At 32.6% G+C, this 14217-nt stretch overlaps 1 long non-coding RNA gene across 2 annotated transcripts in view; it reads left to right on the top strand.

Annotated features, from left to right (window-relative positions):
* Positions 1-14217, top strand: part of LOC140697676 (uncharacterized) — a 211237-nt gene that overhangs the window by 111134 nt on the left and 85886 nt on the right. For both annotated transcript variants that reach the window (XR_012074881.1, XR_012074880.1), the window contains exon 4: positions 11814-11885. This is a non-coding gene — a long non-coding RNA (uncharacterized lncRNA). The remainder of the gene's footprint in view (positions 1-11813; positions 11886-14217) is intronic.

Here is a 14217-nt window from a genome sequence, read left to right as displayed (position 1 = left end):
AAAGAAAACACAGGTAAAAGTATATTAGAAAGAGTAAATACAAGTTGATGGTGATATTTTACCTTAAAAAAAAAAGAAACAGATCCAAGTAGAATGGTCCTATCTGGCAAGGTAAAAGAATGATTTTAGCAGAAATAATTCAGCAGAGATAATAACCAAATCCGTTTAAAAAAAAATTAAATAGGCTTTAAAGACAGAGGAACGCAATCCGCCACTTCACCATTTTGCATCAAATTGTGTCAGGCAATGTGCAGAGATTTGATAAGCAAATGAGTGAAAATAATAAGCAAATAAATTTTAAAAATTTATTCTTATAAAAGTAGCCAAAAATACTCCTGACTTGAAATCCCTCAGGTGCCATTATACTGATATACAGGTAAGTTTGAAAATGAGCAGTTCTGAGTGAGCCAATAATAACCTGATTAGCAGAAAACCATGTCAGTCTGAAGAATAAGTAGGAGCATGGGTTGACAAGGAAGGGGATGAGGGAACTTTCTGTGTAGGTGTGAATGCTCTAAATCTTATTAAGGGTATGGATTACATGAGCAGATGAATATTTCAAACTTTAATAGCACACTTAAATTGTGTGCTTCACACTTAATGTGTATAAATGCCTAATAATAAAAAGTATATTTCATATTTGTTAATAAATACAACATAAATGAATAACTAAATAAAATAACTGTAAACAATATTGCTCTTGAGTTAGTTATTAAGTTTGACATTCTCTGTCGTATGGATTAACAGTCTGCTCTATAAGTTTGAGCAAATGAGTAATTACATTAAAGAGTGAGATGCAGGTTTCTCATTGTTGGGGAAGGGAGGTGCAAATAAAACAAATACGAAATATTAAAACAAACTCTAGAATGTTCTATCAAAGTACATGAATTCGTGGTTTTAAATATAGATATTGAAATATATAGATAAACTAAATATGTAAATATATTTACATATATAAACGTATACAATATGCATATTTTAGAGAGAGAGACATTAGATAGATAGTTGATAGATGATACACATATACTCTCTAGTTACTCTCTCTGCTGAGAGGATTTAGAAGCAATGTTATATAAGTAGCAATGAGTACACTAACATCAAAATTTTAGTTTATAATATTCTCAAGTTAAGAAATCTGGATTCTCAATAGTTTGGATGATTCCAGAGCTGGGGCATAGGAAACATAGGTTAGCAACATCTTGCTATTGCAGAAACTAAGTAGGTGCTCATATAATAATAAGGGCACATCAAAAAGTCAGGGCACCATCTTGGAAGGACTCCCACTGGATATATCTGGGATAGGTATTTAAATCGTGATAATATGGGATTACAGTTTGTAATGTTTAATTCTCTGGTGAGAGGATAAGCAGAATTTTGCAATGGCCCCTAGCAGTGACAGTAATCAATGTGACTAAACTGTCAGTTCCTAAGGGAAGGTGTAACACTTCCCTTTTATGTTTTTTGAGATTAACACCAAATAGATTTGTTTCTTAACAGTGATTAACGTATGTGCTCAGTTGGTTCAGTCTTCTACTTCACTGAAACCAATTCATTATACATATTCAAACTTCAAACCAACACTTAACAATTTTCATTACATTATACAATTGTCTGATGCATTTTTAAAAGGAGTCTCATTACAAGAATAAAAGTCTAAAAAGTCATGCCCAAAGTTACTCTTCTGACAGACTTGCTAAAATTACAGAGAATGTGGAATAAGAAGGCCTGTGTTTAAGTCTTGGTCTGACACTTTAAAATGCCTTGTGATATTGAGAAAATCATTTAGTCTCTAACATTTATCACAGCTAAAAAGTGTGGGCAATAAAAATAACAATCGTATCTAAAATGTCTTCCTCACAGTTTTTGTCAAGATTGTTAAGAAGCTTTCCTTACGACTCTGTGATCCTATTTTATTTCAGCCCTATTTCAAGGTCCCAGTGTAACTGTGACATCCAAGGAGTTCTCACTCCTATTCCAATGTCTTCAATTATATGTATCATTGTAAATATATCTCAGGGAAAACCCTTTGTTTTATTACAAATAATGTAAAGGGAGAACAGGAACCCAAAGAAAATCATGGTCTAATTTGAGTGTTTTATTCTTGAATTTGTTTCTATTTAAATGCTTCTCTTGTGAGTATACTACAGATTTTTCAAAAAAGAATAGTTGAATGGGAAAGGAAAATCTCCAAATATTTCTAAGCAAGTTTTATATAAAAGAGCTAAAATCATTCAATATATTAAATATTAAAATTAAGAGAGAGAGATTTCATTGAAGGGATAAATGAATACAAAGCCTGCACACATACTCCACTGATGCTTCATGTCAAATATCAAAATAAAATATACTGTGATCTATGCACTTGTCAACGATACAATAAAATGCATTTTGCCATAATCCTCAGTCAAAAAACATTTTGCAAATCAAATTTGCATGCTGGAATGCACGTGTAATGTCCTGAGGTTATATTCTAACAGATTCAAAATGAATACTCAGTATTTTCTCTGTAGGATAATATAAATATGAATAAATACAAATATAAATTTCTTACTTTAACTTCACATGTTTATAATAAATTTCAAATCCCTTAAGTTTATAAAAATGTTATGGCCTAAAACCAGGATTGAATTTGAGCTTTGAATTACTCTAATTTAAAAAACAACAACAACTATATATTACATAAGATTTTAAATTGTAAAAGGTCTTTTTAATTTAAAATTATAATTTTTGTAGATTTATAAATCCGTTTTTATTGAAGTATAGTCAGTTTACAATGTCAGTTTCTGGTATATGACATAATGTTTCAGTCATACATACACATGCATGTATTCATTTTCATATTCTTTTTCATTGTAGGTTACTACAAGATATTGAATATAGTTCCTCCTTGTGCTATATAGAAGAAGCTTGTTGTTTATCTATTTTGTATATGCTAGTTATTTGCAAATCTCAAATGCCCAGTTTATCCTTTCCTACCCCTTTTCCCGTCAGTAACCATTAGATTGTTTACTATGTCTGTGAGTCTATTTCTGTTTTGTAGGAAAGTTCATTAGTGTCTTCTTTTTCTTTTTTTAGATTCCACATGAGTAATATCCTATGGTATTTTTCTTTCTCTTTCTGGCTTACTTCACTTAGAATGACAATCTCCAAGTCCATCCATGTTGCTGCAAATGGCATTATTTTATTCTTTGTTTTTATGGCTGTGTAGTATTCAGTTGTATAAATATACCACAGCTTCTTTATCCAGTCATCTGTCAGTGGACATTTAGGTTGTTTCCATGTCTTGGCTATTGTATATAGTGCTGCTGTGAAAACTAGAGTGCATATGTCTTTTTGATTTAGGGCTCCCTACAGATATATGCCCAGGAGAGAGATTGCAGGATCATATGGTAAGTCTATTCTTAGTTTTTTAATGATCTCCATACTGTTTTCCATAATGGCTGCACCAAACTGCATTCCCACCAACAATGTAGAAGAGATCCCTTTTCTCCACATCTTCTCCAACAATTATCATTTGTGGACTTTTGAGTGATGGCCATTCTGACTGGTGTGAAATGATACCTCATTGTAGTTTTGATTTGCATTTCTCTGATAATTAGTGATATTGAGCATTTTTTCATGTGCCTATTGGCCATTTGTATGTCGCCATTGTAGAAATTTTTTTTTTTAGGTCTTCTGCCCATTTGATTTACAAATATTTTTAATTTAGTTTATTTTTTTCTGTTAGAGTATAAATTTTAAGAACAAAGAAATTGACAAAATGAGAACTTTATCAAGTTGCTTCCTTCTGTTTACAGTGGATATACTACAAATCTCAACTCTTTTATTCACAATTCAGAAATCCAAAAAGCTGTGAAATCTAGAAGTTTTTTTTCCAAATGTTTGAAGTAAACTCATTTGATGATAAAATATGACCCACACTGACCTAGGCTATTTATATATTTTTGAAGATCTCATCTATGCAGTGAGGGAAACTACTGGTTTAGGAGCTTCCAAACTAAGCTCATCCATTGTGTCAGCCCTTGGCTTTGTCTCCTGCTCCCTGTGAAAACAGTGCTCAAGGACACTCACTAGAAATTAGCAGATGCCCCCCAGGGCAACTGCCAAATTCTTTGCAAATTTCTTTCCTTATAGTTCTGCTTTCAGACTGCTTTTGGCTTCTGATTCCCCTCATACTTTCTTTCAACACAGTAATACACTAAAAATCCTGATTCTTGTACTTTATCCAACATGTTCACAGAAGTTTTGCAACACCTCATTTAAGATTTAATTAAGGTTAATAGTGTGGATCCATATTTCCTAATTTTGAGTCCTAGTTCTGCCATTTATCAGCTACTAGACTCTGAACAAATTATAAAACTTTCAGGATTTTCAGTTCCTTTATACATTGGGGAAAAATAATAGTAGCGTATCATGGCTTAACTGAAAAGTAGATGGGTTAACTTGCTTAAAATAATTAGTCCTCAATGTTGCTGGAATACTTGGTTCTCTATGTTGCTGGATATGGGAAATGCAGTTATTTTTTCAATATAATAAAATGACCGTATTTCAGAATCAAAATTATAAAACAAGATACTTTGATCAAACATGAGGTTTTTAAGACATAGAAACAATTCTCCTGAGATCAGGATAAAGATGATTTCAAATTGGCGCATTATGGAGAGTCACTTGATTTCAGAGAAACACATTCATTTTAATCAGCAAGGATGGTAGAGGTTTGCCATATTACAAAAGGAAATACATCTGCCTTCAAGACATCATGTGAAGAAACAGAAGTCTTAACTTCAAAGACATTGAATGATGCTTTCCAGTGTTAAATAGTTATTAAGATGCTTATGGCTTTTGCAAATTTGGAATCAGTGATTTTGGTTTATTCTTCAAAGTGATTAAAGTAGTTTATGCACTGTTTTATGAGGTATGAAAAAGCCTCAACTTCTATGGAATATTATATTTCCTAAAGGCCACTTTTCTAAAAAAGAGAGCTTGAGAATTTGATGCTGAGGCTTATAATTCATGCTTTTATCTGGGAGGTTGTCACATGAAATATACCTATTAGTACAGCAGTGTGGTGAAATGGAACCAATAGATCTGTCCAGTTATCAATTTTGAGATTTCAAATCAAAGACAGTTAAGGTAATTTTAAGAGAAAAATAATGTAAAATATAAATCTCTAAATCTCCCTACCTTTTTTAATTTACCAAAGTCTAAGTTTAAGAATATGTCACCAACAAGTTTAAAAAAGTCATTTAATTTAGATTTATTTCAGATCAATCATAAAAGCAACTCAGTCACTGAATTTGACATATTCTACATGTTTATAAAATATTTGTGAAAGAAACTATCCATAAATTATCATCAGTGAGTTGAAGAGATGACTTTTCTGAGCTTTGCTACTTTCATTAAATGTATGACATGCCAAGTTTGTACTCTAACTTAATTCACTTTGTATTTTTACCCTTAATATTCCTGTATTTTACAAAGTAAAATAGATTTTATTTCATTTGTATTTATCTTACGTATAGTTTTCCAACTAACCTTTCTGTCCTTCTTAACTTTAATTCCTAAATGATTTAGATACATTTCCAAATGACACAAATCTCACAAATTGTGATGCTTGAAGTTATTCCATTCGTTCTGTCCATCTCTTTTCAGTTTGGTGTTAATATAATCCTAGGATGCTAAAATTCATTCCATATATTACTCATTTCTCTAATAGAGCAGTAATATTACATATTCCTCAATACATTTTCTTTCTCTTTAATACTGCCTTTCAAATCTTGATTAAGTACTTTAAACTGTAAATAAATAATGTATGTTCATTTATTTTGTCATTTTTCAAAGGTGACAGTAACATCTATCTCAGTAACTTCATTAGATATGCAACAGTTAAGTCTATCCTCCATAAACTATGCAATTACCTATGCTTCCATTTTTTCCAAAGTCGCTTTCACAGTGAAAGTCATTCTCTTTTATGGCATTAGGCTTACAAGTGGCAACAGATGCACTCACATGTAATGAAGCACAAGGCCCCAATTTGGCTTTGCTAGTCAAGAGTTTCCTCTTATAGGAGATGTCACTTTTTGCACTCAACAAGCTCTCCTGCTAAATTAATCTTTGGTTGGCATTTATGTCTACTTGAAATTGGCTTGCCACTTCCTCAGTATGGCTCCATGACAACCTAACAGATGGGCCTAAGGACATGCATGCCAGATGATCTGAATGACAACCAGGTTTAAGTATTATGGGGCAGATTCCTATCCTCAAATATTGAAATCATGATCCACATCAAAATGTGAATATTTTTTAAAATGAGGAAGTGCCTACCACTTAAAACTTATATAAATGTTTAAATAATTTTTTCAAATATATGTCAAAATTGAAGATTAATCACACTAATATGTACACCTATGTGTACTTCTCTACAGATACTAGTTAAATGAAATTGAGGCCAAATTGACTATCCCAAGGGTTCTTAGAATTACAATAGATAAGAAGGGCACCTTCCATTAGGCAAAGCTTTGAAATGTCTTAAGTCAGCTACTTCATTTCTTACTCAACTTATTCTCAAACGTCTTGTCTCAGTTGCAGACTAGTTTTCTATCCTAATTCTTGGATACTGTGCATCTTCTGGCTCCTGATAAACTGTACTCTTGAGTATTAACTTCTTTTTTTTTTCTACCTGTCTCTTTCATACTTCTATCTTCCAGTGTAGGTTTTACTTCTCATAATTACTCCAAATTCTGAAAACCTTGACTATTTATTATCAGTCTAGCTGTACCTATTTTAGTTTATTGTAGTTATTACATCATCATCATCATCATCATTATTATTACTATTAATTGTATTGCAACATTAACTTCCCCTTTGAGCTATAATGTACTTAGTGGTAGGAACTAGTGTTTGTTTGTCTTTCATTATTATTAATGCTTGTTACTGCCTTTACCTCATCTTTCTTTACCCTTTTCTGGTTTTGTACCTATTGTTTTTCTTGTGAAAAAACTTTAACTTATATATTTCTTGTTATATATTAACAAAAATGTTTCCAAATCTGAGTGAATTAATGTTTTCATAATTTCAACACAGTGGATCACTGAAGCCTTTTAACTTTGCTAAGGTTTATGCTCTTTGGCTAGCTCACTACAGGGATCTAATAGCCTGGCCGAAACTCTGCAGATCTAAAACATCAAAATTCGAAAATTGGGTTAAACATACTCTTTGTTTTGTCTACTAGTCTGAGTATCAGATTAATCCATTGAGAGAGAGAGAGCACAGCCTTATTACCACATTTTTAATCATAAATTCATCTTTTATAGCCTACTCTTTCTGTATCAGGTCCCCATCTACTTTTTGTATCTTATTAGTTGGGGCAGGCCCATCAGACACCTGTGGTTTTGGTTTCTAACCAATTTCTGAAAAATAGTTGCTGGCTTTTACTTCTAATATCTATGGGCTAACCATCAAAATGATTTTAATTAATCTTACCAACTTTGATCACTCTTTATCTTTTTTGATCAAGCAAAATCTTCTTTATCTTAATGATACTGCTGAGTTGGGTTCTCTTTGACAAAGGAAGCATTTGTATGCACGTTTTGATCTCTGGCTCATCTTTTTATTTTTTATGAATGCTTTCTAGGTCTGAGGATATCTTCAACACAGAAAACAATTTCTTTATACTTCCCAGCCATCTTCTCTTTTCAACAGGCCAAGCATGCTATGCCTAGAAATTACCTTGCACTGTGGAGAGATTTCTATCACTGTATTTATTTCTTTGATTTGATTATTGTCTAGATTTTCTTTATGAACTAAAAAGGTGGCAGCTTTCTTGAAATTCATATATTTGGCTGGCATTTGTCCCCTTCCTTACCTATATAAAGGAACATCAGGAAATCCAGATGAAAGATAAAAATGCTGCACACAGATGCACGTTATCTGAGTAATTTCTCACCCAGTGGGGAAAAGGAGACAAAGTTTTAGGATAATACTCCACACTGGATTTTCTGCAGTAAGGATAACAGCACCTGTCTGCAACCATCTCACTTACTAGCTACCAAGGGAACAATAATTTTAAGAAACATATAAAAGCCTTTGAAATTCTTGAAAGGAGAAAAACCTAAGATAAATTCCAGAGAGAAGTTTAACTTACAGGTAATGCAACAAGAGCAGTATTTTTTTTTTAATCTTTGTCTTTGCTGTATTCTGTCCTGCAGTTTTGCCAGTGGACTATTTTGATTCTCTTACGTTGTTCTCAAAAAAAGAAAATAAATAAGCAAATAAAAACAGTGAAGAAAACTACACACAGACACACATATACAAATATATTCTTTTTTTAAACATTTTTTATTGATTTATAATCATTTTACAATGTTGTGTCAAATTCCAGTGTTCAGCACAATTTTATAGCAAACTCAAAGATTGCCCCATTCTTATGTTCTTATTTAGGAATAGTTGGATCTCTACTTGAAAGAACAGTTGAAGTATTTCAAGGTAAAGTTTATATGAAACATATTACTGATATCAGAACTTCCTAACCTCTTTTTTTCAAAATTTGGACAGCAAAGTCACAGAGTATTGTAATTTAGCCAGCTTGTGGACAAATTTGTGATTTCTGACTAGGAAATTGAGATTCTATTGTTATTAATGTCATTAGGAAGAACTCTTTTTCACTTGAAATCCAACAGCATTATATTTGTTCTTTATTATTTAACCTTCTGTTACGAGAAAGCACCAATCTGATCTCCCCTAATATACTTGAATATAGAGTCCACATCTAATGCAAACTATTATCACCCACTGTTATATACCCACTTAGTGTACTGCTTTACACTTAGAATGAGCTGAATAAATATTTGTAATATAAATGTCTAAGAGGCATTAAGCAAGGATCATCGCTGATAAAACATAATAGAAAAATTATAGATCATAAATTTGTTATGCCAACCTTTACCCAATTGAAACTGATAATGCTCAAGTTTTACCAGAGAGTCAGGCTTCCAGTAAATTATGTATAGGAACATTTTATGTAAGGTTAGAGAGATCTGGTGAAGCAGATAGCTCTTAACTTCACATAACTGCACCATGGTCTAAATCTCAGCCAGTCTTGTGGCTGTCCCATGTCTTGCTATTGTCCCCTAATAATAAAGTAGAAGTAGGAAGAAGTAGGGTCCATAATAACTCTTTGGAGGGCATGTCATAGTAAATTATCAGGCAATAAAATAAAACATGAGTCTTAAAGCAAGTTTATAAGGCTTAGGCTAATGTCTCTGACAGGGTGTCTCCTAGATGAGGTGGATTCTGGTCTCTGTCATGTAGGTAAATTCAAGAAGTGTATTTAAGTAGATTTTCTGAATTTGATTTTTGGTAGCTACTGAGTCTTGGAAAAATCCCTTAGGTTTTTAAGTGAGTTGGCCAAGAATAAGTAGAAATAAAGAAAGCTTGGGATTCGACAATATTTGAAGGTTTCTGAGGCTCCTTAACCTAATCTTCAGAGGTACATGCTGTGATTCCCAGACTTAAGCTGCCCTGGTTGGCTGCATTGGACAGGCACTGACTAACGTTAACCCAAAGCCTCTGATGCGTTGTTTCTGTGAGCAGGCACACGGGAGACTCTGTTGAACCTTGAAAAGTATACGTATGTATGTTCCTGTAGCTGTGATCGATTATCTTTTCCTGGTGTTCCTTCACAGAATATTATTCCTGGAGCAAGTCATTAGTGCGAAATAGGCTTCCTTGAGAATATGTTCTATATCTGTTATTTGGTCAGTAATAAGTAAGAGGAAATTCTATACATGACTGATAGGAATTTTTCCCAGAGGAACTGTCAGAAGATTGGGATCCAGGGAACTAAGGTGAAGTAGTCTCAGACTTTTAAGAGGATAATTAGCTTTGCTTATGGCTTGGTTATCTGAAGAATTAAAATATGCCAGGTAAGAGGAGAATATGCGAAGGAATAAAAGGGAGAAGACCAGAAAAAGAAAAAAAGAATTGACTTCCCCCACTGGAAAAAAAAAGTATATATTGTAGGCAATTAGGTAGACTAGGAAGGAAGTAATGGAGAGGTCTCTGAAAGGATGATTAGTGTAAAATGTTTAGGCAGAGAACACACTCCTTGTTGGGATGGGTGGGCTGTCGGGCATCCTATTTGAGGCTTAATAATAGCTATGTGAGAAATTATAATCGAAAATTAACTTTAAAAATCCCTATAACAGATACCATCCAAGACACAGTTCAAAAAGAAGAAGTACTGATAGCTACTGGAAAGAGTAACCAATGCTGAAAGCATACAAGAAAAGCAACTAGGAGACAGGGCAAGATAGAGAAGGAATTGCGATTTCCTGAAAACTGAATAGAACATCCCCCTCATAGTATATGACGGTGAACTCTATGTGTCATAGGTCACAGTCACCAAAGTAAACGTCCTAGTTGGGAAATTTAACATTCCAAAAATAGAATACAGTTGTCTTAAACTCTATTGGATTCTCCAAGTCAGTGGTTTTGCCCTGAGGTCTCACACCTGCCAATCCTGGATCAAAAGATCAAGGGGAAAAAAAGAAGGAAGTGTATTGAGAATGGAATGTTTCACTGACCTTTTTGATGTAGTTATCTAAAAAAAAGAACACTTATGAGTTAAAAAGAAAAAAAGCTCTAATATGGTACCTGCAGTAGTTGCCAATAATATAATTTTTTCTTGATTCTAAAGGATTCTGCTTAACACTGTGTGAACTTTTTTTTTTGCTTTAAAGGCAAAATATGTTTCCCTTAGATAAACCCTAACTGTGAAAAATTCTAAATTCATTCACAAAATCCTATATTAAGAGATCACAGAGTTTAAAATATAATTGCTAATTTGAGGAAGTTACCTCAGAATGAATGATTGGCATTGCTTAACTGGAAAAAGGAAATCCCATTGTTAAAACTATGAGTTTTCTTTCCCTGAATTCATGAATTGTGCATATGCTTGATGTGTCTCCTGCTTGGAATCTGCATGCTCTCCTTAGCTGTGTGTGTGCACTTACAATTTGTCACTTTCCTCTCTTGGATAAGATGGAGCTATAACTTGATCAATAAAAATCTGCACATACTAGTCTGATTATTATAATTAGTGGGTTATTTCACTGGAGAAAAAATGGACTTTAAATAATTACACCAAATTTTTCTTGATTAATTATACTTATTCATCAATTTATTTTCATATTCTATCATGAATTTCCCCTTCTGTGGCAATTCCGTTTTTACATTTCACACATAATTTCTTCATGTTTGAATTTATTTGTTGTTACTGCTGCTGCTGCTGTTAGTATTATTATTGTTATGGTTGGTTTTGTGTTTCAAGAGTAATTTCCCGTACCTTTCAGGAAAGGTTGTTTTTTTTTTTTTCACGTTTTAAAAGCAGAATTTATTGATCTTTAGAGCTCGAAACCAACCAGAGATAAAGAGCAAGGAATGTTAAACACAGAACTGCTATTTCTTAGTAATTAAGCAAACACTTTTACACATCTTTAGAATCTTGCAGAGTGGCTAAAGCAATAAAGGATAGAAGACTAAACAACTTCCTCTTTTATTTAGAAATAACAACTTCAGTAATCATTTTGTTTTAAAATTGAAAATAAAAGGTGAAAATAGTGCAAAATGTTTTTAACCAAGTAAATTGTTTTTTATTTTTATTGTTATTTTTTATTTCTGGGAGTCTTACCTGAGTATTGCAATTAAAATAACACAGTTTTATGTTTGATGACTTTGAATGTGTGTGTGTATTTGTACATGGAGGTGACTTTAATTTCGTGTAAGTAAATATATGTATACATTTTTAATTTCAGAGTGCCAGTACTCTACCTAGGGAATGTGATATTGTGGCATGCAGAAATTTTGGAGAGCTTGTGAAAATAAATGTGAGTCAAACTTTCTCTTTTTATGTAGAGTACTTTGGAAATATAACAAAAATGTCTAAAAATAACAATATGTAAATATAGTTAATATTATGAATTATCACATAATTAAATATATTATATCACACTTACTATGTCTTTCAAAAAAAAAAACAAGAATTGCTAGTATTATTTTACCATGATTAAAGAGCAGTTCTGTTTACGCATATTGAACCCCTTAGTCACAGGATCCAGGTTTTCTCATTAAAGTAACAAAAAAGATTCAGAATTATCAAGCCAATATTTGGCAGAATGGAAAGGAAAGGAAGTTGTTTTTTCTGTGCAACAGAAAGAAGGTGTAGAGTGGTGATGCAATAGCGCATGATGTCTTGAAAGTCTTCTATGTATTTTATCATAGTTGTCATAATCTGTCAAATCATATTTCATTATAATCTTTAAATTTTCTCCTAAAAACTCAATCTTTTTTTTGACTTTGCTATTCTTGCTTATTGTTTTTCCTGTATACCACTAGCAATAAATTAATGTTTTTGTGTTATCAATTTATAATGTAATATTCATGCCTATATGTATTTGTCTTAAAAACTGCACAATGTAAGATTTCTCATACTGTGTAGTTATTTTACTAACTTTCCTAACTCTAAAAATAACCGCTAAAATGTAGTTTCACAGAACTTACGTCCCAGATGTGGTTATTTATGCAAAAAACTTTATTAATTCCATATGTTTCTATAAGTGTTTTGCTCTGTACGCTCATATGACACTGAAAAAACATATAGCTTGAACACAAAAAATATAAAAACTGTGTGTAATATAAATAATGATAATAACTAGGATGTCTGCTGCTTATGACTCAGACCTGTGTCAAATGAAAAAAAAAAAAAGCACAGTGTGAGAGTTGTGAGTTAAGTTTTATTTGGGGGCAAAATGAGGAACGCAACCCGGTAGAGAGCCTCTCAGATAGCTTTGAAGAGCTGCTGCAAAGTGGTGAGGGGGGAGATCTGATATATGTGAATTTGTTGAAGCAGGATATGTGCAGTGAAGCATACATTTTGGCAGACCATGGCTGCTAGTCTCAAGGAGGTTGCTGCTAGTCACGAAGAGCAGATCTCTCTGTTAATAATTTTAGTGCTTTTCTAGATATGAGGAAATGCAAGAAATTGGGCTCATAAAATCCTCTCCTGAAAATATCTAACTATCTAAAGGCCTGTTATGCCAGTTTTTCCCAGATCACAGAGTATCTCATTCCTGATCTCCACCCTGGTCTCCTTTCAGGGTGTGTTAAAGGTCAGTGACTGCAGTGGCTAATGTCTTAATTCTTATGGAAACAGATGGCAAGTGACACTTTTTAGTTGGCATCCTTGAAGGAGAACTTTACCATACATACCTCAGAAGACCCTCAGGTGCCCTCCCCTTGGTGATGGCCCCCTTCTTGCTTCAAATACAACTATCATCTTGAATTTTGTATCAGTTCACCCTTGCTTTTCTTTATAGTGTTTACCATCTCTATATGTATTCTTCCCAAATACAGGACTTATTTTTACCTCTTTTTGAGGCTTATATAAATGAAATCTGCCTCACATATTCTTCTGACTCATATCTTTTTTTGTTTTGAGGTTGATGGTTGTAGTTCTTTTTTAATTTTTTTAGCTGTAGACTACTCTCTTGTAGATATACCACAACTTATTTTTCCAATCTAATATTGATTTTTAAAAATTATTTCCAGTTGTTGCTATTTTCATGATATAAATCCTCTTGTATATATCTTCTGATGCCCATGTGTAACTAAAGGTTTTAGGAGAAACACATATTTACGTTTTCCAGAAAATGACAAACTATTTTGTGAAATGAATATATCAGTTTATATGTAGCTCCCAGTAATGGTAAAGTGTATTCCTGTTTTCACTTTTACCATCATTTAGAATTACCTGACTTTAAACAAAAAGTTTGCCTGTCTCTTGCTTGTAAAATCTTGTTATATTGTGGCTTTAATTTACATTTGCATTTCCCTTTTCAAACATTTATTGGTAATTTGTGCATCTTTTTTTTTTGAAAATTTCTATGTGTTTCATTATTCTACTTTCTATTATCTTTATGATTCATGTCTTTTTTATTTTTATGTATAATAGACATGAATACTTTGTTGGTTATTTGTATTATAAATAACTTTTTAGGGCCTGTGATATTTTTTGATGTACAGAATTTGCTAATTTAATATTGTCAAAATTATCAGTATTTTTGTAGTGTTTATGTACCTGACAGTCAGTTTTTTTGATTGTCATATAAGTGCCTGACATTAAACTTTTGATTGCTGGGACATCCACTTCAAAGACATCAA

This window comes from Vicugna pacos, chromosome 8 (assembly GCF_048564905.1).
Source record: "Vicugna pacos chromosome 8, VicPac4, whole genome shotgun sequence".
Lineage (NCBI taxonomy): Eukaryota > Metazoa > Chordata > Mammalia > Artiodactyla > Camelidae > Vicugna > Vicugna pacos.
Note: the sequence above shows the minus strand (reverse complement) of the source record. Positions and strands in the feature narration are given on the sequence as shown.